Here is a 27,733-nt window from a genome sequence, read left to right on the forward strand (position 1 = left end):
AGTACCATATACAGTTCTGGATACCACACTTTAGGGAAGATGTGGACAAATTGGAGACAGTCCAAAGAAGAGGAACACAAATTATAACAAGCAGAGAAAACTAGACCTATGAGGAAAGGTTAATAAAAAAACTGGGCATGGCTAGTCTTGAGAAAAGAAGACTGAGAGGGGACCTGATAAATCTTCTATTATGTTAAGGCCAGTGGTGAGCTGGAGCCGGCTCGCACCGGTTCGCTAGAACTGGTTGTTAAATTTAGAAGCCCTTTTAGAACCGGTTGTTCCGCAAGGGACAACCGGTTCTAAAAGGGCTTCTAAATTTAACAACTGGCCAAAAGTGGTGCCTTAGGCACCAACTCCGTGGGTGCTCCAGCCCTGGAGCACCGATGGGGAGAATTTGGTGGGTGCAGAGCACCCCCTGGCAGCTCCCCGCCCCACGCCCGGCTCCAGCTCACCTCCTCCCCGCCTCCGCCTCCTCCCCTGAACGTGCCGCCCCGCTCTGCTTCTCCAGCCCCCTCCACTCCCGGCTTCCCACGAATCAGCTGTTCGCGCGGGAAGCCTGGGAGAGCTGAGAAGCAAGTGGCGGCTTCGTGCTCAAGCTCAGGGAAGTGGAGGCAGAGCAGAGGTGAGCTGGGGTGGAGGGGGGGGGGGCAGGAGGGCTGCTCGCGCCGCAGCAGGTAACCTGGGGTGGGGGGGGTGCAGGGGAACCACTCCCCGCCCCAGCTCACCTCCGCCTCCCTGGGCCTGAGCGCGAAGCTGCCGCCTGCTTCTCAGCCCTCCCCGGCTTCCCGTGCAAACAGCTGATTCGTGGGAAGCCGGGGTGAGTGGGGGGAGAAGCAGGGCAGGGCGGTGCGTTCAGAGGAGGAAGCAGAGCAGAGGTGAGGTGAGCGGTGGCTGGGCGCAGGGCGGGGAGCTACCGGTGGGTGCTCTGCACCCACCAAATTTTCCCCATGGGTGCTCCAGCCCCGGAGCACCCACGGAGTCCGTGCCTAAGGTGCCATTTTTGATGTGATCATTTTTCCCCATCAGCTGCTCCCCCCCAGCTACGCTCCCCCACCCCTAGGAGCCAGAGGGATCTGCCAGATGCTTCCCTGGAGCTGCCCCAGGTAAGCACCACCAGGACTCCCCACCTCACCCCGGCAGGTCCCTCTGGGTCTTAGGGGCAGGGTGGGCACCCACTACAGTTGCCCACTAGACCCTCCTGTCCGGTTCTGGGGGAAGTCAGGGGACAGGGGAGGAGGGTAGATGGGGCAGGGGTGCTGCGGGGGACATCAAGGAAGGTGGGGGGTTGGATGGGTCAGGAGTCCCGGGGGGCAGCGGTAGGCCACGACCCCCTCGTGGGGTGAGGAGGGAACCGGTTGTTAAGATTTTGGCAGCTCATCACTGGTTAAGGCTGTTATAAAGAGGAAGGTGATCATTTGTTCTCCATGCTTACTGAAGGTAGAACAAGAAGTAAGTTGTTTAATCTGCAGCAAGGGAGATTTAGGTTGGATATTAGGAAAAACTTTCTAACTATAAGGGTAGTTAAACTTTGGAATAGACTTCTAAGGGAGGTTGTGAAATCTCTATCATTGGAGGTTTCTAAGATGATGTTGGACAAACACTTGTCACGGATGGTCTGGGTTTACTTGGTCTTGTCCTCAGTGCAAGGGGCTGGACTGGATGACTTCAAAGTTTCTTCCAGCCCTACATTTCTTTGATTCTGTAGACACCACAGAAATGGAGCCATGTGGGCAGAGGGATTTTGCTTGGTACTTTTTTGACAGAGATGTGTAGACTTTTGTATGACATCATGGGTAAAATTAAGTCACTGTCATAGAATTCCATGACACATGACTCTGTGAGGGATTGTTTCCACACATTTGTGCAGGGACTGAATTTTCAGGGATGGAGAATCCACTACAACCGTTGGTTAGTGGTTCCAATTGTTAACTACCCTCACTGTTAAAAATGTGTACTTTACCTTATTTCCCATCTTAATTGACTACATCAAACCATTGGATCTTGTTATACCTTTGTCTGCCAGACTGAGGAGCCTGCTATCAAATTGTTGTTCCCCATGAAGGTACTTGTAGATTATGATCAAGTCGCCCTTTAATTGTCTCTCTGTTAAATTAAATAGAATTACCTCCTTAAGCCTATCACTATAGGGCATGTTTACTAAGTAAACTTCTCTCCATTTTGACTAGTGACCACCCAGAATGAGTCTCACATCTATCAGCAGCCACTCCAAAACAGCGACTGACCTGCTTTGAATTTCAGTGCCAGAAAGATTGCAGTCTGGATAATTTTCTGTATTGCTTTGGGTTTTTATACTGAAACAGTAGGCAGTAGGTAAATAAAATAAACTTTACTTTTGATTTGTGTTTGTTATATTATTCATTTATATTTTAAGACCCACCTTTCTTTAGAGACCTCTTTGAGTCAGTCCCTTGAGTGAGTGCTACAGTTTCACTACGTTTTCATTCAAAAATTTCCCTCTCCCTGTTTCATTGTCGCTTCGGAGTGGACTGGAAACCTGATCACTTTCAGTTTCAAGGCACACTTTCAAATCCATGATGTTCACATGGAGTCTTTAAAGTTAGACAAAAGGCATTTGCCCACACCTTGCAATTTGAAGTGATAAGTAAGAGACTTTTCTGATCTTCACCTGCTATTATGAGGCCTACTTATAGCCTCAGTGGAATCCATCTATTAAGAAACATGATTTACATTTAATAGTCATTCTCTGTTTGCCAATAGTTTGGAGCTATAAATATTTCTTTACTGTGTGGAACATGACCTTTGCTGTATCAGCCACCAGTCACTGAAATTCACAAGAGTTCTAAATAACCCATGCTTGCTTTCATTCTTATTCCAGTAGGACTGGACATCAGATCATATATAAGAGTAAGTTCCTTTAAAATAATGCCAATCAAGTTGAGATTGTTTTAAAACTCCAGACCCCAGCTCTAACAATGCAACATGTATTTCCATGGATTAGGGAATGGAAGCAGCAGTAGAGAGCTTTTAAATTTCAGTGGCTGTCATGATCATTTTCCAAATAGCAACAACAGGCCGCTCAGTCTTGGCCAGGACCTAGGGAGTCCCAGTATGGTGAGAGTCAGCTGTGTTAGTCAGTTAGTTAGAGCCAGGGAGAATGACAGGGTCTAACTACATTAAACAGCCTCATTAAAAAAAATTTATTTATATTCATTCAGGAATCCTGTCTCTTCTCTACATAGGAGACAAACAAACCTTTGGATCCATCAATCTGTAGAGCTTCTACTTAGAATCATAGAATCATAGAATCATAGAATATCAGGGTTGGAAGGGACCCCAGAAGGTCATCTAGTCCAACCCCCTGCTCAAAGCAGGACCAATTCCCAGTTAAATCATCCCAGCCAGGGCTTTGTCAAGCCTGACCTTAAAAACCTCTAAGGAAGGAGATTCTACCACCTCCCTAGGTAACGCATTCCAGTGTTTCACCACCCTCTTAGTGAAAAAGTTTTTCCTAATATCCAATCTAAACCTCCCCCAACTTTGAAACAGGTAAAGAATTGAGTACTTATGCATGTATTTAAGAGAACACCTTTGTGCTATTACTTACTGTCACAGAGTGTACCTGCTCTATAGCACCCCCTTCTGGCCAAGTGCGACACTATAGGCACTTCCTGCTTCAGTTTCCCCTTATGTCATCAATAAGTTCACCAAGACTTTATGTAGGAAGCAATGCCCCCTCTGAGAGGTCTAGTTTATTAACCCAAGACCCAGTTAAAATACAAGCAAGCTTTCATCTTAGCTGGGAGACAGGTCAGTCTTAGTTTATCCATTCCCACTTGGCTCCACCACTCCCCTCAATGAGGGCTCTCTCAGCTCAGATCCCTTCCCTACAATCAGGCCACTTGCCTCTGCCTGGGAAGAATCCTTCTCCAGAACCAGGGGTCTGCAGAGATTTGTCAGTGGCAGCTCATCTCTGAGGTAGCACATAGTCCTGGCATACTGGGCTTTCTACCACTGTTTGGGACCTCCCTGCACCTTACAAGCCCCTTACACTGGTGACCTTTCCTATAGCTCCTCTCCTCAGGAACCTCCTGTCACCAGGAACTACCTCAGCTGAGCCCTAGCATCCCTTATCAGGCGCATTAGCTGAGCAGCTGCCAATGAGCCACCTAGGGATTTAATAACTTCCAGGTGGGTCTGATTTGGTTTGTTCACCTGTCACCGGTAGGCTGGTACCTCATGCCCTGAAAGGGCCGCACCCATGACACTCTCCTTTTAAAAACACTTTTGTATTGCTTTCCTTTGCAGATACAAGGATGGAATATTTACTAAGTCAACAATGCTCTGCAAAAAGTTCAGTTATGCCAGGTACACGTAACTGCCACCTCATGCCTTCAAATACACCCAAGGCCAGTGGGTGTCCAGTATAAACACATACCTTGTAGGGTGAGACTGACAGCTAGCCAACAGGCTATCCAGTTCTGTTGGTGAGGATCGGAAACCCTGCCAACATGCAGCAGCTTAGCTGTGTAACTCTGAGGAGTGTAGAAACTGTAAGAAACTTAAGTCCCATAGGGCCAGATTCTACTTTTTGATAAGGAAAATCTACCCCTCTGCAGATGGTCAGAATAAACCTATGTACCATTTTAGCTGGCTTTAAGTAGGCCTTGTGCTGGCCATGTACATGGGGGATTTGCACTTTGTTGGGTATGGTTTTGGCTTGAATTCATCGGCAACCCAAGGTGTGTGTTTCTGGTAGCGGAATTGGGGCCACATGATTTAAATGCTCACCCTGATAGCCAGGGTGGGTTTTGGTGGGGCCAAGAACAGTGAAGACAAGAGGTAGTGGGGGAGAGAGATCTCAACTGAGAACAGCTGAAGCAGCGTGCCACCTGCCCCCTCTCTTTCTTCCCCCCAACCTTGCCTTCAACACTTGGAGGCTGTTTATTCTCTCTTCCCCCTTCCCACCTTCCTCATGCTACAGGGAGTGGAGGGGAGAGGGTCACATGCTGCTTCTAGGCCCTGGTTTGGGGGATCTGTTACCCCCTCTGCTACTGTAGGGATGGTTCTGGATTGGGGGATAGGCTCCTGTGTGGGGATGGTGAAGCATGAGGGGAGTTGAACCAACTTACTGCCTGGATGGGGGAGCTGTTGTGGTGTTTCTGTTTCAGCCCCACTCTTTCCTCTCAATCTAGCTGCTGGCACTCTGGTGATGCTGGGGTCTAGGCTGGCCACTAGTTCTGTGGCCTGAGGGGGATTTTTCCCATAGAGCAAAATGCCAAACCACTCTGTGGGCTTTTTCACCTTCCAGTCAGCATCCAGGAGGTTTGGATTTGGGGTTTGTTAAAACTGTTGCAACATGGGCAGGTTCCGGTGACACTGGTGAGTTAGAAAGGGTCTGACTGAGGTTGTGTAAACCCATTGGGCTGCCTGGGTATTAGTCCTAAGCACAGCAATGCCTGGTGAGATAGGTAAGCCTCTACCTGGTTCCCCTCAACTCATCTCTCCCCTATCTCCAGCATGAAGGAGGGGAGTGGATTGGGACTATAGCTTCCAGTCAGATCCCCTTTGCAAGCCTGAGGTTGTAGAGGAAGCATGGCCTTCACACCAACCTTCAGGTTTATATGGTGCCCACAGTGAACTGCACTGGGATAACTCTGCTGGGTAGATTGGAGTGGTTACCCCAGTTAGGTAAAAAGAAAAGGAGGACTTGTGGCACCTTAGAGACTAACAAATTTATTTGAGCATAATAAAAACTGTAGCTCACGAAGGCTCATGCTCAAATAAATTTGTGAGTCTCTAAGGTGCCACAAGTCCTTCTTTTCTTTTTGCGGATACAGACTAACACGGCTGCTACTCTGAAACCCAGTTAGGTAATAATCTATAAATAACGTTCCAACCTCCACATTTAGCCATATTATAGAGACTGTGTCTCATTGTTTCCATGTCCATATCAAAAAGCTGGCCAAGCAATTATCCACAGTTTAATACCACTGAACTGTCAGTAAACTTCAGTAAAACAAAGTTGTGACTGGTAGAGTTATATTTTTAGGGTCCTCTGCTATTGCAGAGACGCTGTTATTATTCTAGACTTCACACATCACATTTGAATTCCTCCACAGAAGTTTAGTGTCTTTGCTCTCCCGTAGCTTCATCATATTAGATTCTAGAATTGGAACAATACATAACTGCTTATTTATATATCCAGTAACATCTAGGCAATATATTATCCAGGAAAACAGTTTTTCCAGTGATGAATCATTATCTTCACACCATTATACTCTAACCCTCTATGACATTCATTATCACACCATTTGCAAAAGCCAGGCTTGTCGATGTGGTAAATAACAAGGATTAATATAACAGGAAATGTGGTAGTTAAGAGTCTAAGTACAGTTGTTTTTCATGGCTACATGGCAGTGCACATAAAACATATATGTGTGTGCATACATAAACACACAGGCCCCAATCTCTGGGCCAGCCAAGCTCTGTTCTCCCCCATCAAGGGAGCATTCTGATGTCTACTGAAGTCCACCAATGTGCTGGCCATACCCTGCTCCGCAGAATGTCCCCTACATGGAAGAGGGCCAGGAGGAGGTGGAGAAGAACAATCTGGATCTATGCCAGCCAGTAATTCCCCCTCAACAGGTTAATGGTTCTTTTGCATTGCCAGACCCATGCAAAGGGAATCGAGCATGGGCCAGGATGTGGCCTACTACACATCATGTATAAAAATATATTAAGTGCAAAAGCCTAAGTCTGTGGTTAAGAATCCTAAGGAAGCAAGAAATTTTAACACATCAGGAAATGCAAATCATTTGATTCCAATAGCAATATTCACTCAGTGATTTTGACATTGCACATATCTATTTATCTGTTTTCGGGTTTTATACTACCACTCATCACAATAATGTCTGAGCACTTCCATGGAAAATTAGTAGCAATAGTAAAGTCCCTAGTGGACTGCCTGGAGACTCTGGCAAGTCTCCCTTTCTTTTTGGGGTCAAAACTCTGCTTGTGGAAGGGTTTTGTTTATGTTTCTTTGTTTGTTTGTTGGTTTGTTTGTTTGGCGGGATATTGGTAGGGAGTTGGCAATAGCAGGGGGTGTTTGTATTGTGAGCATCATATATGGTGGGAAGGCTCTCTCAAAGACCAAGATTTTGCACTATTCTGTTAAGATGATCAGATTCTGGATTTGCCTCATGTCCACCCTGGAAGATGTTCTTTAGCCAGATCCCCTTAACAGAGAATGCTTTGTCCCTAGCTCTAACATGCTTTGTGATCTGCATTGTTTCAGAGGATCCCAGCCATTGTGGTGGTTCATAGATCAAAATTCAGTCTTTGGTGTAGCTGGGGCTTGATACATTAACTGATGTGCTCACAGTAGCCTAAGACATGAAGAAGCTGAGCCACTGCATTCTGTACCAGCTGGAGCCCGTGCATCATCTTCACGTTCAGCTTCAGATCCAATGAGTTGCAGTTATCCACCCTGGAGCTGACAAATACATGGATTACTGAGGTCAGTTCATTGTCCAGGAGGAAAGGACAAATTTTCCTAACAAGCTAGAGGTGAAACAAGGTATTTTTGGAAACTGATGCTACCTGATCATTCAGGCTTAGTAAGGAGTCAAACAGGAGTCCAAGGTTTGCACCACTTTGACTAATAGGGGTTTCAGTGGTAGGTAGAGACAAACTGAGACAATGTTTTGGCCAGGTCTTTGAAGCATTTCCCTTTTCCGACCAGCAGCACTTCAGTCTTGCCACAGTTCAGTTTAAACTAGCTGCTCTATTTCCAAGAGCTCATTTCTTGTGGGCATTCTAAAATTTTAATAATGGTGGTGGGTGCATTCGTTGGGAATGAGTTATACAGCTGAGTACTATTAGCATACTCTTGGCAGGTAAGCCCATAATGTCTCTCTACCTCTTCCAGTGGCCTCATGTAGACATTCATGAGAAGCAGAGAGACTGTAGATTCTTGTGGGCCCTCATAGGTGAAGCCTCTTGGGAAGGATGAACATTTACCTGTCACCACTCTCTGAGTGCTGCTGGTTTCTTATTATGGGACCAGGCCTGTAGTTCTTATGCCAGAAAAATTCCCACTGACTTCACTAGGCATTTTGCCTACCATAGAACTGCAGGATTAGATGCAATGCATATTAAAGGAATATATTTTGTAGTAAAAAAAATGGGCCATACCAGTAGCTATCAGGCATTGCTATCAGAACCTGAAATTTGTATTTTCTCATTCTTTTATGTTTAAATTTGCAACTTGGCTGTATCAATTTTTTCCTCAAAACAGAAAAGAAAAATATGAATTTGCAGTGTTACAAATCTGTTTTGCATAACTCCTTGGGCTAAAGCCATCCCTGCTGTGTCCTCATTGACTTCAATCGTACACATTTTGTCCCGTATATTTCAGCTGCAGCAGTCTATAGATATGACAACTCAGGCAGCAGGATGATATGGCAAGAATGATGTCAGATACTGATCCTTGATCTTTAATCCAATTAAAATCCCTGTCTCATCCCCTGCAAACTCAGAGCACGATCCGAGTACAGTACAGTAAAATTATGTACTTGGCATCTTGGACCATGCAACAGAAGTAGAAGATGAATGAGTAAAATGGGAAATAGCTCATAGCTAATTTGCAAGGCATACAATGCTGCATGTTATGCCAGAATAACAAATGTGGCTGGCAGGTTGGCGTCTGTCTTTGCAGTGACCTGAGTTATGTGAGGGCTGAGGTTTTTTTCCCCTGGGCTAATGGTGACTTAGCAGCACAACGTGGCTGTGCTCCTTATGAAGCTGGAAGGCAGGTTCAGCAGGCCATTTCTACCATCCAGAGGCAATCCTGCTGGGTGAGTGAAAGAACAGAGTGGATTTGAGACAGCAGACAAACTTTGCAAAGGAGCCCCAAAAGCGGCCAAGATGTTTTAAAAAATGTATTCCTAATACCCACTATGATCCTCCATGACTGAAAGCTGCATTACCTGGAACCACTGTTTGGAGGTAGCCTCATTCTCCAGTGATGAAGACAAGATGCAAGTCTCTGAATGAGTAAGGCCCTGAACATTCTGCTTTCAGTCACATCAGCGAAAATCTGAAATAGTGACACCGAAGTCAGCTGAGTTACTCTGGTTTGAAGCCAGTGTAAGTGAGATCAGAACTGGGCCCGAAGTCGTTAATAGTAAAACATCGGGGATATGAATGTGGACTGTTGGGTTGAATCCAAGATGCAAACAGGGACTGAGGAGAGCTGCAGCGTGAACATGACAGTTCAATTCAGATCTGAGCAAGTTCCTTCCTGTGATTTTTCCCAACAGTCTTATTTGTTTAAAATAAGTCCAAAAGTTAGAGAATATATAGTTTTAAAATGGCCTGATATTCTTTGTATTTCTCTGGTGTCTAAAGGCCATAGCAGAAATCAGGGCCTCATTCTAATGGGCACTGTACAAACATATAGTAAGAGACATTTGCTGGCCCAAAAAATCGATAGTCTAGACAGACAAAGCGTGGGAGGGGAAACAGAGGCACAGAATGGTGAAGTGATTTACCCAAAGGTCACACAGCAAGTCAGTAGTCTCCTGAGTCTCAATCCAGGGCTCTATCCCCTGGACCTACTGCCCGGCCATGTGAGAAATGAGTAAATCAGGGTAACAAAATAAGTTGCAACACAAATCAGGTTCTGACTCTGGCTGACAGTTCTAGTCACCTGCAGCAGTTCAGGGACTTGTTTTACATGGTTATAGGGAAAGGATGGAGACACCAAATAGCATCATGAGTTCTTTATTGTTCCCACTGAATCCAGCTGTCTGGGGTGGGCACACTTGCCATGCAGGGAAAAGAAACTGCTATTGCATAAAACTATTTCAATGGCACTAATATTTTTTTTAATGTTTGAAAAAAGTCACTATTAAACCAGAATGATCAAATTAGTCTGTTGTAACTTTAACCTACTATGAAACAGAATATAAAAAAGATAAAGGGACCAAGAGCCTTTTCTTGTGACACAAGGGAGCATGTATGAGAGAAATAAAGAGAGACAGAGTGAAAGAGAGAAGAGACAAGGGGATAAAGATACTTGAAAAGCTTTTCCTCATGCCTTTTGTTTAAAAGGGAACTCATGTTTGCATGTGGTTAATTTCTCTCTCTTTGGAGGGGCTTTAAAAGGATTTGTTATTTAAAGTCCCATTGTCAGTTTTTATTGGAAACTCGCTAATTTTGTTACATGCCAGGATATCATTTGAAAACCCTTTCAAGGCTCTTTTGCAAACGTCAGTCAAGCTTTAGATTTCTTTCCAGCATCAAGGCCTTCGACAAATAGTCCCCTCCATGGAAGCACTCTGGGGCCAGGAATGAAAGCCTTGGATTCCTAGAAAATGACACATGAACTGATGGGGTAGAGACAGAAATGAGCCTGATGGCAACCTTGTTGCAAGAAGAGATTGTGAATTTTACCCTGGGAATTAGGCTGTACGAGGCAAACCCCTAACATCAAACCAGTTTTGCTCATGCCTCTTATTGCACTTGTTAATGAGGGTCTTACAAGGACACATAGTTGATAGCTCATCTTGAAAAAGAAATGTCGGAGTCATTATAGGACTGCTGTGGATAGTTGCACAATCTTTACCAATATTAGGGTCACAGAACTGCAGCTGTTTTGCTATGTAGGCAGAAAAAACTTCAATGTCATTTTCTGGTGTTTAACCTCAAGTGTGAAATAGCTACTACACTCCAGGGACTGTCCCTTAGGGGTTATGCTGAATTCCTCTGTGATGCAGAGAAATTGAAGATTAACGTGTTGATAATATTAGAGCTGTGCAGAGGGCAGAAATTCCATTTCGTGAAGGATTTCAGGATTTCAGCATTTGTCTTCGTTCCAATTAGCAATTAAACCTGTACAATCTGAAATTCTCCACAACAAGGAAATCATTCTGGGTTGATGGAAACACTTTGTTTTGACAAAACTGTTTAATTTCAATTTAGTTTTTTATTTTATATGATCATATAAAATCCAAAACGAGCTAAAACAGATTTGAAACAGACATTTCAAAACACAAATTGAAATGCTTCATTTCCAAAATGTCAAAATGGGATGCTTTGACATTGTCAGAACTCTCTTTTCCCCCTCTGGGTAACCCCCATGTGGAGTATGCCAGATCCTGGAACTCCATACTGGCTCTACAACTTTATTGGCTACCAGAGCCCTCCAACATCCTTTCCTAAGATGTTTAGGGATAGGAACAAAAGGAACTAGAACCCCCACCCCACCCCAGCAAGGGGACAGCCTAACTTTAAGCAGAGAGAGTTTACTTTCAGATTTTCACGTGAAAGCTGAGAAAGAAACAGCACAATTCAGGGAGTCCCTGCTACTCCAGCGAGAAACTGCTGAATTGGAATTCATTTGCAAATTGGATACTATTAATTTAGGCTTAAATAGAGACTGGGAGTGGCTAAGTCATTATGCAAGGTAGCCTGTTTCCTCTTGTTTTTTCCTACCCCCCCCCCCCCAGATGTTCTGGTTTAACTTGGATTTAAACTTGGAGAGTGGTCAGTTTAGATGAGCTATTAGCAGCAGGAGAGTGAGTTTGTGTGTGTATGGGGGTGGGGGGGATGTGAGAAAACCTGGATCTATGCAGGAAATAGCCCGACTTGACTATGTAAAGAGTTGTCACTTTGGATGGGCTAGCACCAGCAGGAGAGTGAATTTGTGTGGGGGGGTGGAGGGTGAGAAAACCTGGATTTGTGCTGGAAATGGCCCACCTGTTGATCACTTTAGATAAGCTATTACCAGCAGGACAGTGGGGTGGGAGGAGGTATTGTTTCATATTCTCTGTGTGTATATAAAGTCTGCTGCAGTTTCCACGGTAAACATCTGATGAAGTGAGCTGTAGCTCACGAAAGCTCATGCTCAAATAAATTGATTAGTCTCTAAGGTGCCACAAGTACTCCTTTTCTTTTTGCGAATACAGACTAACACGGCTGTTCCTCTGAAACTCCCCCCAAAGGAGTTTTGCACAGCTGAAAGATCTAGCTGCATAGATCAGGCAGCTCCAGCACTGCAGTGACCGGCATTCAGCAAAGAGAGACCCAATCTGGCAATGGCTACCAAAAGCCAGCCAAAACCCCAGGAGGATCCCAGACTAGGGAACCAGCAAGCCTGGCTGGAGTCAGAAGAACACCCTCCCACATTCAGGGTGAAGAGAAAGTAAAGGGACTTTTGTTTAAGTCAGCCAATGCCAGAGTGCTATGACACTCCACTTGAAAGCTCAGCCTACCATCTACCATGGGGAGTTGGGGATAGGAGGGTTGTTGAGAAGTGGAGAACTGGGTTATTTATAAATGTATTAGTTAACCTCAACCCTTCGCTTACCCAGATCCTATTTTCCTGTTCCCTGTAAAGTCACCCCCTTTGTTACAGTGTTATTTTAGGTGTGTCATCCCTTTGCTGGGAGTTATTTACTCTATTGTCCCTTGTATACTGGGCTTTACACCCCTTGTCAGCTAGTAGTATTAATATTCTCAAGGGACAGCACCCCTGTGTATATGGAGGGACCATATCCAAAACGAAATTTTGGAAAAATCAACATGATTTTGCAAAGGATTTTGACTTCAATGGCACTGCATTCTCCAACTGAAAATGGTTTCACTGAAGTTTTTCTGACCAGCTCTACTTGATAGCTATTGATATGTAACTAATTAATGTTAGTATTTTTCCTTGTTTTACAAGCAAATTAATAAAATAATTACCCTTAATTATTTAATCTGAACAGGCTGCAATCTTCCAAGAAGGTCCTCAAGGCAATTGTTCCTGAGCTGCTGGATGCTGATGACCGTGGTCTAGAGGCAAATACTCCAGAAGAGATACAATTGATTATGGACAGATTCGCAGAGCCTGCAGAACAGTATGGGGTGACAATCAATCTGAAAAAGACAGAGGTCATGTCTCAACTTGTGTCAGGGAAACCCTACATGAAAGCAAAAGTCAGCATCAGCAAGATACAGCTGAATGCTGTTCAGACATCTGCTAGCTTGGTAATATGTCACGGAGTGGTGTTACTATAGACAAGGAGCTGACAAGTCATATCAACAAAGCTAGTTCATCATTTGGCAGACTATCAGGCAGAATCTGGCAGCGACATGGTATTAAGCTTCAAACCAAGTTAAAAGTCTATAAAGCGATTGTTAGTGTATGGGTGTGAGACCTGGACCTGGTACAGTCATCCCGTTAAGCTTCTAGGTATGTTCCATTTATGACATCTGCATTCCATATTCTGTATCAAACGGCAGGATAAAGTTACCAATAATGCAGTTCTCGAACATAGGGGACTGAAGCCATACTTATCGCATCACAGTTATGCAGGGCTGGTCACATGTTGATGTTTGAGCATGCCAAAGCAGTTGCTGTATGGCAAACTGAAAGTGAGCAACCACTCACAAGGCAGCCAGAAGAAACACTTCAAAGACACACTGAAGCATAACGTGAAACAGTGCAACGACGTTGACAGCGAGGAAGCATCAGCAACAGATAGCTCCTGCTAGCAAACAGTAGTCAATAAGGGGTCATCTTGTTTGAGATTAACTGGCCAATGGATCTCGAGGCACAGAAGATGAGTCATAAACAGTGGCAGATTCAGCCGGCACAGACTGTAATCCCTTCCTCTGCATTGAGCCACCTATCCACTTCCTGCAGAAAGGACTGCCACCTGCACATCAGTCTTTTTAGCCACAACCGTACTCACAAGACACAAAACCATCATCACAAAGGACAACCACAACAATCTGATGTGTGTCAGAATCACCAGGCGGGTAGCTGAGGCAGGAGCAAATGCAGTCTGAAGCAGGGCTTGGCTAACATGGAAACAGGCACATGCTAGAGCAGGAGTAGGCTGAAGCTGGAGAGGAAGCAGGAGCAAGGGTCAGCTGGAGCAGGAGCGGAGGCAGCCTGTCAGAAATATTAGGTAATATGAATGCCCCCGGCCTGGTACTGACATTGAGCAGACTGGAGACACTGCTTCCCATAGGAGCCTGTATGCCAGTGGTGTGCTATCTGTGTATGCATTGCATGCCCGACTGGCTTTGTGTTGTCCAGTTGGGTCCACTCTGAGACACAATTCCATGTGGCCAGAGACAATGCATGCCTGCCAATAGCATGGGGGCCAGGGGGGAGAGGGCAGAGTGAGGTCAGTGGCTTCAGCAAATGTTACTGAGCATGTTTAGTCTGCATGAGCATGCTCAATAAAACCCAAGCAGCAACTCGGGGGGGGGGGGGGGAGGGGCAGAGGGCACATGACCCTGTGTGCCATCCCATGTTGCCTCTACATCTGGCCCCTTAGTGTGCATGTAGAACAAAATTATATCCTCCACCCAGTGGGACCTTGCATGCACCGTACGTGAGAGGTCACACTGCATGGAGGACACCATTTTATAGAACAAAATGATGTCCCCTACACCACATCTCGGGATAAAAGAAAACCTAAACCAGAAATATGGACAGGGGAAGGGTTAGGCAACCAAACAAGAATATTCAGAGTCTGCTGCAGGCAGTTGTCTTGGTGTGAGGACCAGTTTATTTTAATGTCTTCACTAATGACCTGTAAGAGAAAATAAGCAGACACAGACTATTCTAAACTGGGAGGAGGTGCAATCATAAATCAGGATACAGAAATTATACAAAGTGACCTACTAAGATTAGTAACACTGACAGAAAAACAACAAAATGTGTTTCCACTTGGAAATATGAAAATATACCTAAGGAAAAATAATCCAAACCTCATATACTCAGTGAGAAACTACTAGTAGAAATTACTGAAAGAGACCCAGGGGTAACAGTGGACTGCAAATTATATGGATGTGTAATACAATATAACTAAGAATGCTAATGTGATTTTAGGATATGATCACCTTGACATTATGACTCAGAAGAGAGAAGTCTACTCACTATGTACCTCCAGTTCAAACATAGCTCATCAGTTCTAGTCTGCTAGAACACACTGGAAAAAAGTTCTGAGAAGAGCAACAAAAATGATTAGGTATCTGGAGGGACTGACTTATAAAGGAAGCTTTAAAAAGCTCAATATATATAACAAAACTCATGGCAGTACATGCTAACAGCATGTGTGTATATTTGAAAGGTGTAGACTCCAAGAAAGGAGAGGCATAATTTAGAGTTTGTGATACAGCATGGCCAGAAGGCAGCAGGAGAGTGATATAGGAGAGATATGTAAGTCCCAGGATGAGGAGAAGAAAGGGGGACTTCCTGTAGAGGGAAGAAAGGTTTCTATAGATTAATTAAAAGCACCTGAAGCCAATTAGAGCACCTGAAGCTAGTCACTTGATAAAAACCCCCTGCTTCAATCAGCCAGGGGAAGGAGTTGGAGTAGAGAGCAGTTTGGAGAAGTGCCATGGCTGACTAGAAGACCAAGACCTTAGGTAGAGAGACACCTGGCTTGTGCAGAGAGAGAGGGCAGGAAGCCCCACAAGCTGAAGAGCAGGAAAGGGAAGTAGCTCAGGGGAAGGAAGCACTAGTTCAAATGGTTTACTACTATCCCTAGGGCCCCTGGGCTGGGACCTGGAGTAGAGGGTGGGCCCAGGTCCCTCCCTCTCCATTACCCTTCTCTGGGTTACTAGTAGGACAGTAGATACCCTAGTTCAGGGGCAGTTCCTGCCCTGAACCTCCCCACCCCCCAAGAAGAGGAAGCATGGGACCCATCATAATCGTACTGGCAATTTGCCACATGTGATACACTAGGGTAACTAAAGAGGTGTTTAGTTGCAGAACAGTCTCCCAAGGGAAATGGAGGAAGCCCAGTCACTTATGATTTTTAAAACTGGACTGGGCAAAACACTAGAAAATGTACCAGAGGGAACAATACCACACTGGCAGAGAGATGGAGTGGATGATCTAATGGGTCTTTTCCATCTCTAACCTCTATAATTCTGCGGTTTCTCAGTGTACAGCATTATGTTACAAAAGGAGTTAAAAAAAATGGAAGGAAAAGTATTAGATGAGTAAAAGCCCAGCAAAAACTGTTTTGACCTGACTTCCTTTGTGTCTTAAAAAGGTTGCTTTCACTGCTCTGTTTCCTATTAAGAGAGATTTTTATCCCCACACCTTTAAAATTTGTCTAATTAGTTTACCTGTTTCCATTTATAAAAGCAGAAAATAGCCACTTAGGAGGAGTGGTGGCTTTCAGAGAAGGATGCAGCTCTCATGATTTTAAGCAGCGCCAAACCATTGGTCATTCAGAACACGAAAACCTTATTACTGGTTGTTGGAGTGGATTTCTTTTTAATAACGATTAAAAAAAAATCAGGAAAAGAAAAAGACAGGTGCATATGTATGTGCCTATACTTATTGACTGTGCTCTCTTTTCACATGCCCTTCTCCCCTGCTCCGCTAATGACACAAGCCTCAACATCTGTTTGTCTACATAACCCATAAATAGGTCTGTGCTCCATATCACTCCATAGGTGGAATACCTCCTTCTGAGCTGGCCTGCAAGGGCGCACACCTCTCGGCATTCAAGTACCTGTTGAAGACACGCTTCTACTATGTTGTCTACAAAAGGTTAACTAGTTGATACAACAAGGGCAGCTCTATCTTTACATAAAAATAAAAATATGCTGAAAGTAATACGATCATTTTGAATGATCAGATCACGACCAATCATCCCCTGAGCACTTTACTTTTATGTTGTAACCGTTTCCTCTGCTCTGTCTGTTTGCATTTTTAGTTTAAGTTTTTCAGGGCAGGGACTGTGCCTTCTTTTGTGTTTGTACAGTGCATAGCCCATTACGAGGGCTACTGGAAACAAATAATAAATAAAATAATAATAACATAGTATATGTGTGTATATGTTTGTTTGTGTGTGCACATATGGTATGTCTGATTTTTCAGAGAAGCAGAGCATTCACAGGTCCAATTGATTTCAGTGACACTTGTAAGTGCTCAGCACCACTGAAAATCAAGCACAGCCATTAAGATTTTCAACTCCCCCGTCCCCAGGGGATTTGAATGACTGATTCCAATTCATCTTTACTGTGAAATGGATGGCTAAACCCCTTAGAGGCTTTGATAGTCTCAGTCAACATGTGCATGCTGATGGCAGATAGACTGCTACATTATTTGAGGGAACAGGAAAGCATTATTACTTTTAAAAGCTGTGATAGAAACAGATTTCATGTACAAACGTAGGACACAAGAAACTAGCATTAACTTCCATCCCATCATGAACTGTCTTAGGATTTTATAGTGCTGCCCATCACCATAGTATCTAAGTGTCCCTAGTGGATTTCATGGTGTCTCTGGCACTTGCCCTTGTTTGGGGACAAAATTGTAGTTGGGGTAGGGGCTTCTATCTATTTTTCATTTTGCTGTTTTGTATTATTTTATTTGTTGGCTGGGGTGGGGGCAAGGAATTGCTAGGGAGCTGGGAGTGGAAGGGGTTTTTCATATTGTGAGCATCACTCACGGTGGAAAGACTTCCTCAAAGAGAAAGGTTTTACAACATTTCCTACAGATGATCAGGCTATCATTCCAGGCTCCGATTTTAAACTACTGAATGTGTTTATGACAATGCCCAAGGGCTTATGTTGGGAGGGCTTTTCATACAGACACAGATGAAATTTTTTTACAAACTTTACTAACTGCACAGACTTCAGATATGCAAGAATAGCTTTGCCCACCAATGCAACTCAGCCAGCCCTGTGGTGAGAGGCTGCAACTATTTAACTGTGTACAGCTTCACTTCACAGCAGTGAATGCCATATCCCGTGGAAACTGCTGGGGATAGATAGAATGTAGTTATTCGCGTTAGAACAATGGCCAGGATGCTTTGGCTAATGCCCTAAACCTATAGAAGTGCCTGGGAATATTTAACTCTTAGGAAACTGGCCAGTCCCTACGGGGATGTCCTCTAAAGCATGGATAATTTCCAGGACTTAATCAAGGCTAACAAGGGATGCACTGTCAAAGAGCAGGAAACTTCTGTGGCTGCTGAGAGGAGGGTAAGGGCACCTGAGGTTGCTTTGAGTCCTGATTTGCTCCACTTCTCCTTTGCCAGGGATCAATCCCTCTTGACCTGGCTGGCTCCTTTAATGGACAGCTGCCTCCTGCAAATACCAGCACCTCACCCGAGCTCAGGAAGCAGCCGGGGATGGCTGGCAAGCACCTGCAGCAGTATGCACAGGAAGGGATTTCCCAGAAGAGAGAAGGTGGCCCTTGTGTTGCCTATGGAAGAGCAGACAGGGCATTGAGTGTAGGCCTGTGGGAAGAGTGATGTCCTTTTGATGTCAATAATGGTGGTGAAGAAAGGGCTAGAGAGGAAGGAAGGAGGAGGAGGAGGAAGGAACTGTACAGTAGGGAAGCACTGCTAACGCTGGGGGACAAGGGTCCCAATTTACCTCAGAAATTTACTGAGAAAAAATAGGCTGTGTCTCATGGTCCATGTGGTGAATGACCAGAAGGGGTCACCAGGACTTTGGTTTTATGTCTTTATCTGAAATTTAGCACCCTCTAGCACTCAGTGCCCCGAACAAACTGGGTCACTGTTGACTCGGGGAAGAGAGACACCTACTGACTAAACAACACTTCTTCCTGCTGCAGCAAGGCTTTTCCCTCCAGCCTGTCCCATCTAAATTCTGGCTCAGCCCAATTCTGTTCAGCTTGTGAGATCTAACAGCTTCACAGCCGGAGGGAGCCAAAGTGTAGCTTTAAAAGTACGCAGAATGCTTTACATATCCATTTTGCTGATTTTGGGTTTTTTTTAACAGTGCCACAACACTTATTCAAAAATCAAGCTTGAACCCCATTTTTGGTGGGAATGTCAGAATTCCTTAGCTCTTCCGATCCCTGAAATGATGGTGACGCTCTATGTCAGGTTTGAGCATGGCTTTGCTAATACAGTCTAAGAGTCTGCTCTTGGGCTCAGGGCTAGCTACAGTAGAAATGGTGAATTAAAGACTGGGTAGAAGAGAAAACAATGGTAAAGCAGGAATTTTCAACAACAAAATAACTACAAAAGACCTTCACAGTAGGTTAAGATATCATAGGGACATCTGATCTTTTTTTTTCTTTGTCTAGGAAAGGCAACACACACACACATACCTATATAGATTAGTTAATGGGAAGTTAAAAATACATTCACATTTCAATGGCCAGGAAGTTTTAAATATTTACATGCAACCACCTTTCCAATTCAACTGGAAAAGGAAATTCACTTATTCCCACATGACCTTTAACATCCTCTTGTTTCCTCCAGTGAGTTGCTACTGGCCGGTTCACATCAGACTTCCATCCCATTAAGGGGCCATTTTGCAAACAAAACTATAGATCTGAATATACCCTAGTTTTGAATTCAAGAATGCTATGTTTCTGGTAAGCCTAGTTAGACTCTAGTGTACAATTACCTAGCCCTGGAGTTTTTACTGCTCTTTCTTAACATACTCATTGTTCAACCCCTTTTTTATTTGCTGCTGATTGTTATTGTTCTGCAAAATATCCTGTAGTCAGAGTTGTGCTGCTTGACTCTTGGATTCCTGAAATTCTTCCTGTAAAACACAAGGAAAAGAAACCTTGCAAGATGTGAAAGAACAAAAGTAATGAGCTGGTGATTCTGTATTCTGTATACAGTCCTATTGCTTTTATTGACTTCAAGGATATGTTGTCTTTCAGAGAGCAGGACTGTGGTCTTTAGATTAGGATTTCAAGGAACACTACTCCTATAAATTAGTAAAATGTATGAGTCATTGCAATGTTGTGTTTGAGTCAAGACGTTATCAGCCTAGCATAACATTTCAGCATCTGTCCAAAATACAACGCCCTCATTAGCACACTAGTCCTGGGAGGTAAACCATCTGAAGGTTACAACAGGTGCTTTTGTTATAGCAGGGGTGATTCTGGTGTTTTATTGATGCCCAATATGGACAGTGTGTTAGCCTTAGAGCAGAGAGAGAGAGAGAGAGAGAAAGAGCTATACAACAAAGAGCTTTACAAAGAATATTGGAGTACAGCTGATCAAATACTGTTCAATTAATATAGTCAATGAAGTTCAGGATCTTTTTTCAAATCAATTATTTAATAACTAAAAACAAACTATTCATCCAGCTACAGAGCTGGGCTTCTTATCTACAAATATATCTGCAGATAATTTATTCAATGATTTTTTCATGATATTTTTCAATTCCATTTTTTAAAAAAATACTTTTTTTCATTCCAGGCCCAGCTTATCTATGATTTCATAGAGATTAGCACTATAGTCACTTGAGAAAGAGAGAGAACACTTTAACCTAGGCATTTGTATGCTTAGGACTAGGACTGATGTTTGAAATGATCAGGCGTTTTTGCAACACAATGAACCTGATTGGTAAACCAAGGCTAAAGAAGGGAAATTAAGTGCGACTGCAGAACTTGATGAAAGGCATACGAATATGGGTGCTGTTCACGAGTCAAGAATTACTGTGGGTGTCAATTAACCCCACAGATCACAGGGTTTATTAGGCTGAATTATTTATCCTGAAGATAAAACACTGGAAGAAAGAAAGACATAATTAAACAGCACAGGCTTGCACAGATTTTAGGCAGCGAACCAAGTTTCCGAACAATTTAATTTATTAGGGGCCTAAATTGTACTAGATTATCAAATCAAGTGGAATAGTGGAAGGCAGTGCATTTTACGTTCAGTGCCCAGAATGTAATAAGTGTGTTATTTCATCCATGCCATGTCACAGCTTGAGTTATGAAGAGAAGGGTATGTTTCCTCTGTAGGATAATTTTCCATTTTTTATCCATTTTCAAAAGCTGTCAAACAGCTGTCATGAGGAAAATGTTTCCAGTTTATCACTGAAGCTTGAAACCTGTTAAATGTGAGCATAAAGTGGTGCGCTACTTATAGACCCGATACAATGGGAGGAGGCTTAACTGTTTGAAGTCTGTCTTTGTGGAGATTATAGCTGGGCAGAGAGGAACAATGAGAGAGTTTCTCTTGGGAGAAGAGAGACTGACAGGTCTGTGTGTTTTTGTGAAATCAGGAGCACTGCTTACATGATGGGCATCAATTAAAAAACACAAGAATTTGGGGAAATTCCCCAAAGAGCATAAATCCTTCCCGAGAGGGGGGGATGGTTTTTTCAAGAGTGTTTCCATGAAAAATTCATGCAGTGGATCCATTTGTACAAAAAGGTGTATAATAAATAAATAATCATATTAATCTCGCTGTCTCATAAGACAATAGAATATCCATTTTGGCCACTTAGTTTGAAAAACAGGTCCTGAGTCTGAACATGTGTGAAATTACATCATCTGGAATCAAAATAAGACAAAAGGTTGCACTGTCTCACTAAAAGAAGCAGCTCACACAGTAGAATCACTCACAGTGTCTGGGAAGTAAGACGCTGCCATACATATACAGCCAAGAAACTGTTCAGAGATGAACACAAAGAGGCAGACGAAACACAGTATGAAAATGGGTGATAAGCAGAGATTTGCAGCCATCAGGAAAGGGAGAAGAGGAGGCAGCTGCAAAGACAGGAGGCCAGAAAAAATAGACGAATTGGGCTGGAAATATATACAGTAATGATAACGACTGTGAAAGGATTATATGGAGCTGCAATTAGCTAGCCATGCTCCACTGCTATTCACTTGTGCCTTCCCCCCTTTTCAAAGATTTTCTGTGCAAGAAGAAAGCTAGCTTATTGGTGAAGAGTTATGTATATGGTGCTCAGGTTGAAAAAATAGATGCTCTGGTATGGTCTCTCTTCTTCCTCCCTCCATCATGTAGTCAAACCCAGAGCCCCTTCCCCCAGGGCCACAGACAGGCCACCCTCCACCATTCAGCTCCCCATTTTTTTTAACTGGGAAAACAAAATGGCGATACATTTATTCATGTAACAATTACTATCCTTCAGGGTCAGAATGTTTTTTCTTGTCTGTGGAATTTATTTCTTTATTCCCTTTTTATCTCCCCCCCCCACACTTTTATCCCCACACTTTACATGTCTATTTTTCTCCCCCATATTTATTTTCTCACCTCTTTGTTTCCTCTTCCCACCCCCTCTCTCAGTTACCTTCCCCTCTCTGCCTGGCCCCCTGAAACCCCTCTCTCCCACCCCCCGCTAGCTGCTGCACAGCTTGCTTTCCTTACCTCATCCGCCTATCCCTGCCAACCAAGTCTCCTTCACTCTCCTCTCTTATATCCTCCTTGAGTGCTCTAGGGAAGGCTCCCAGTCACAGGCTTTTGAAGCCAGCCATCCTCCTCTGGAACTGCCCATATGCCAAGGTGGCATCTTGGGCACAGACCCTTCTATCAATCCGCCCCATTCCTTGCAGCTTGTGATCGAACTCCCAGGCACGTTGCATATAGGGCCTCTTTCTATCAGCCTGGTGGTTTGCTCTGTTAGTGCAAGAGCTAGAACCTAATGGGAGAGCAGCAGTACTCCCTAGGGAGGCAGAGAAAGACCATCAATGCCAGTATGTGGCTGCAAATGCCAGTCCAACACACTACCAGTCCAGCGTGAGCGATGTACATACGGCTCCAAACTGCAGTAATATCAAAGCATGGTAGGAAATATTCAATTTGAAAAAGCAATTAAAAATGAAAGGCTGATGGTTATTGTTAGCGACATGACACAGGTACACAGCACCTTTCAGCCCCCAGCCTTTACAGGCTATACCCTGTGCACACTGGAATAACTTCACCGCTCCAACCCAGCTACATCTGGGGAGAAGATTGGCAGGCAGGAGCACAAGATGCTGCGTGACAGTGATGGGACTGTTTGACCCAAGGGCACTGGAGCAAGCAGCCACTTTTTATGTAAAGTGCTTTGAGGTCTTCAAGTTCCATGTACAGGAGGCAGAACCGTAGTGCACAATTCAGGCCCAGATTAGGAGAGTGAAACTCCCATGAATTTGGTCTTTGGTTTTGAAAGTCTTGTCCAAAAGACCCAAATACAGTAAACTCAATTTATCTATCTCAAAAGGATGAGTCACTCCTGCTTGGATGTGAACCCGTCACTCCAGGGAGTCTAATTATCACAAATGTGTACTTAGACCACTAAGCCATTCCCTCCTGCTATAATCAACTCTAAAGGAGTCAGTTTTGATCCTAGATGGTAACATGGCACCTGTGATAAAGGCCAAGTATTTAACAAAGTCTCTGTAAGCGCAGTGGCTCATTATTCATATTACAGAAGTTTTAAAAGACTGGACAGTTAAGGAGGTGCACATTGTGTTGTAACAAAGATTACAGTAGCAACACCGTGAATTGCTTCTCAGCTCCAGTCTTGATTTTCCTTCAGCTACACAAAAGGATAATGGAGCAAAAGGCGAGTTAAACAAAATTGTACTTGTTCCAGGCATGTCTCATTCTTAACTGGGTGTTTACTTGAAGGAGATTTCATTTCACATAGCTCTAGCCCAGGTTAATGGGTTACACAGCTGAAAGATCATGACTGTACTAAGATCATCCTGTTCTGTATCCCCAGCATGCGTCCCTGAGTCATGAGGCAGCCTCCCCCAATTTCAGTGTGCATGTATGTGGTGATTGCTCTAGCAAGATATTTCCTTATGCTTGTGCGTGCTGCCTATACACATATGTGCAGGCTCACAGAAAAGGGAGGGAATCCTTAGCTGTCCAGCTGCAGCATATAAGCTGAAAGGTTTATTTGAGAGAGAGATGGTGCCTGTTCAGCAGATCCTAATGACAGCAGAGAGGTTTTTTTCCACAACATTTGGTAAACTTATGGTGTCTGACATTTTTGCACAGTTCAGAAGACATTGTCTCTCATTTGGATTAGAGAAAGTTGAGGGGTAGCCCTAGCCTCATTATAACAAGGCTCATGGTTGGGAGAAGGCATTTTTCACTTTTTAGAAAGGGTGAGCTGCAAAGAAATTGCATCCTGAATCTTTTCTCAGAGATACCATTGCAATTGATAGACAATACTCTGCCTTTATTTCTCCAGAAGAAAAGGGATTGTTTCCCCCATTACCTGAAGGGGACGCAGGCCTCTTACTAACCCAATAAATCTTAAATGTTAATGGACTGGCCGTGTTTGCAGTTTTCTGCTGGAAGGCTGGTTGGCAGGATACCGGCCTGCAGTCATTGAATCATTCCACTGAATCACAGCCATGTTGGCAGGAGCGCATTCTGAGGAAGTTTGCAGTGCTGTCCAACACCTGCTGTTGCCATTGAGCGATATTATGCAAGATCCGAAATTCTATTTATTTAGACCCTCCTTTGATTTTTTTTTATCCTCTTAAGACACTGAAGCCTCAAGTGACAACAACAATAAAATCCACTCCCAAGAGCATTATACAATACTTGGCCCAATGCCAATGAGCTTGTTCTTATAGGATGAAATCCTGCTCTTCTTACTGTGCAAAGATGCCAGGGTGATAGGGGCCATAAAGTACCAAGACAGGCAAGTACTTATGCAAGCAGTGCTACTGAATTCTTAAGGTTACAGGTGCAAGTAAGGCAAGCAGGATTTGGCCAACAGACATTTCATTAGTCCCCTACAAAACTTTTCAGAAGAAAAAGTGAATGTACAAGCCTATGGGAAGCTAGGAAAGGAAGCTACCAAATCCATAGAGAGATGCTGTCACATATCCTGTGATGGACAGTTTTAATCCCTGGTCTGCTAGGACAGTGACTGTTTCACAATGAGCTATCTCATGGATTACCAAAATCAGAAGCTAACCCTTTCTGCACCATGGAAGCTTTCCAATGATTATATCAAGTTTATTCCATTCCTGGCAGTTCATAAGATCCTATTAAAATCTATATTTAAATGTATATTTTTTCTGATTATGCTCAGTATGCTTATGTCTCCCATCCCCTAATACACTTCAGTTCCATCCTGATTTTAGTGTTCACTATCTCAAAAACTGTTTACAAATATTGTATACTTATTTAAGGTATTTATGTGGTCCCCATTACCACAGTACCTGAGTGCCTCATAATCTTGAATGCATGCAGCCTTACAACACCCTTTTAAGGTAGGACACTGTTATTATCCCCATTTTACAAAAGGGGAACTGAGGCACAGAGGGACCAAGTGACTTGCCCAAGGTCACATTGGAAGTCTGTGGGAGAGCAGGGGATTGAACCTGTGTCTCGCAAGCTAGCACACTAACCTTTGGACTATCCATCGCCTGCAACCTTGCCATTCCCGCTACGTAGTGTCATAAAGCAAGGACTTTGAGAGAAATGGCTTTTAAAATTGAGCTGGAATTCAATGGGAAGTGAAGCAAGATGGTAATCAGAATGAACTGCAAGTCACCCCAATTACTAAATTGTATTGTAAATGTTTTTTATTGAAGATTAATTATGTAAAACTTTGCAGGAATTTCACACAACTGAAAGAAATGCTAATATTTGTACCTCAGCCATGATTCCTTATCTCAGCAACTTCTGAAAGGCTGTATAAGTCCCATGCTGCTTCTCACATATGGTTTCCTTGTTTCTATGACCACGAGTAGCTACAACTTTCCCGTTTGGAGAAAATATTAGACTTAGAAAAATCAAAGATAATGAAGCCTGTTTAAGGCCACTGGGTCATTGACACTTTTCTTTGTTGTGGAAAATGGAAGAAACCTAGAGGATTTGTGTGTGATGTCAGCATGGAATTCAAACAGCTGCTCAGTTTCTGCTGGGAGAGGGAACCAGCTGGGGACAGGTATGAACTTTGCTGTAAGTTTTGAGAAGCCTTTGAAGTGTTATGTAATTATATTCAACACCTTCAAATCTACTGAAAAAAGAACGTATTACACTAGGTGAAACCTATGCTTTAAGGTTCATTCTTTCATGTCTTTCCAGGAGAGGGTTAGTAAAAATACTTTCAGGAGAGTGAATGTTTCTATGCACTAGTCCCGAACTAGTAATCAGTACAAAAATATTTGATCCCCTAAGTCCCACCCCCATCGTCACCCAAAAGCCACAAGTCCCAGCAGCACCCACCAGGACTTCCTGCTGGCACTCAGGATCAGCACTTATCGTGAGCGCAGTTGGTGGATGGAGGCGTCATAGGGCTGTCTTTCTGCATGTGTCAGGTGGTTGTCTTCCTGTATAGTGGAGGAGGGAAGGGAAATGGGCAGAAGTGGAAGCATTTTCATTGTAGGGAGAAGGAGAGCAGTTATGCACTAGAGAGGAGTTATGTCTGTCACAGCTTGTTTCTGTAGCTTAGTACCCTGGTCATGCCTCAGTAGTCTGCCCTTGCAAAATGATGATTAGTTGCCAACCAAAATAGTTGTATTGTATCCATGGACTATCAGAACTCCAGTGATCTCAAAGACCGTAATGCTCATGTTTACACCTGCCTCCCAGATGAAGCTTCACTGAGAGGAATGTCAATAGAAAGTGAAAAACCTGAAAAGGATCCGTCTGGTTTGGGACAATTGGTAATGTTCCATTGTGCTGCATGAGAAACCCAGGTTCCGTTCTTGTCATTAGTGTCTCACACTTTCTGAGCTGGCGGAGGCTTGGAACTCTGGAATCCGACAGAAAATGTAGCTGCTATGGAAATCCTGCCACTTCAAATCATTGGTGAACAGATACAGGATAATACAGCATCTCAGTTTAAATCCTGGATTTAAAGCTGAGCTCCGCTCATTGCCAATATTAGGAGCAATATGAGTTGCAAAGTTTGGATCAGGCGCCAAATCCACTTTCCCCAAAGTATGAGGGCAGTGGGTCAGGGAAATTGGCTCTGATTTAGGATTTCCCTTTTATACTCATATATTCCACAACCCCATAGCCCCAGAATGCACTGGGAAATACAATCCTTGCTGCAGAATTGTGCTCCAAAGCTAAGCTGTCAGTTAGAAGTAATAGTGTATCCCTCTTGGTTGTGAAGATAGCCTTGAACACTTGAAATGAATGTAAACTGATGCAGTGTTCTCGTCCTAACACTAGCCCAAGTTGTGAGAGTTGTGAACAGCCCCATACTTTTCAATGTGTTGTTCACTCTGAAACCAGAGAACCTATAAATGTCACTATTCACTAATGATCAATTTGGCAGAAAAATCCAGCTAATAGGTTAATTCCAGAATCCCAAACTGAGTCCCACGGCTCCACAGATGCCAAAAACTTGGGTTGTATTCCCCCACCCAGCTCCTTCCAGGCAATCTGTATGATACGGTTATATGGTTTTCAGTACAACAATCTACATAAACTGAAAAATGAGAATATTTTAAAAAGTATTAAAATGTCAAATAAACAACAACAGGGGCCACTGTACTGATTGTGTTTTCATTCCATGTGTTATTCATTTAAAAACCCCGATTCTTTAATGAAAATAAACCTGCCACGGAATCTACATTCTGTCACAGAGCGCTGCTCAGTCGAAGGACCCTGCTGCGTATTTCGGTCCAGCTTGCCAGTGAGTACACAAGACTTCGTTCTAGAGACAGCCCTGACCTCTGACATTCAGATCCAGATCCAAATCTCCCCTAAGTTCAAACCCAAGGCTGTGGTCTGGGCCCATCTCTAATTAGAACCTGCCTTTGTTTTCCCAGGGTCAGCTGCAATGCTTGGCATAGGCCTCCTGGATATTTAGATGACAACTAATGAAGATTTTTATTAAAGTTGAGTCTTGGCTGGCTGGGAGGGGGAGAGTTGTTTAGCATCAGATGGGAGAGCCAGTTGCCTCTGGAATAATTTTCAGTGCAGAGCTAAAAGAAAGGTAGTGAGGATGCTGTCAGTGCAGGTGCTAATAAGGCCTGCCTGGGGCACAGTGCACAGCTGCACTGGTGCATCCC

This window comes from Caretta caretta, chromosome 3 (genome assembly GCF_965140235.1).
Source record: "Caretta caretta isolate rCarCar2 chromosome 3, rCarCar1.hap1, whole genome shotgun sequence".
NCBI classification, from domain to species: Eukaryota; Metazoa; Chordata; order Testudines; family Cheloniidae; genus Caretta; species Caretta caretta.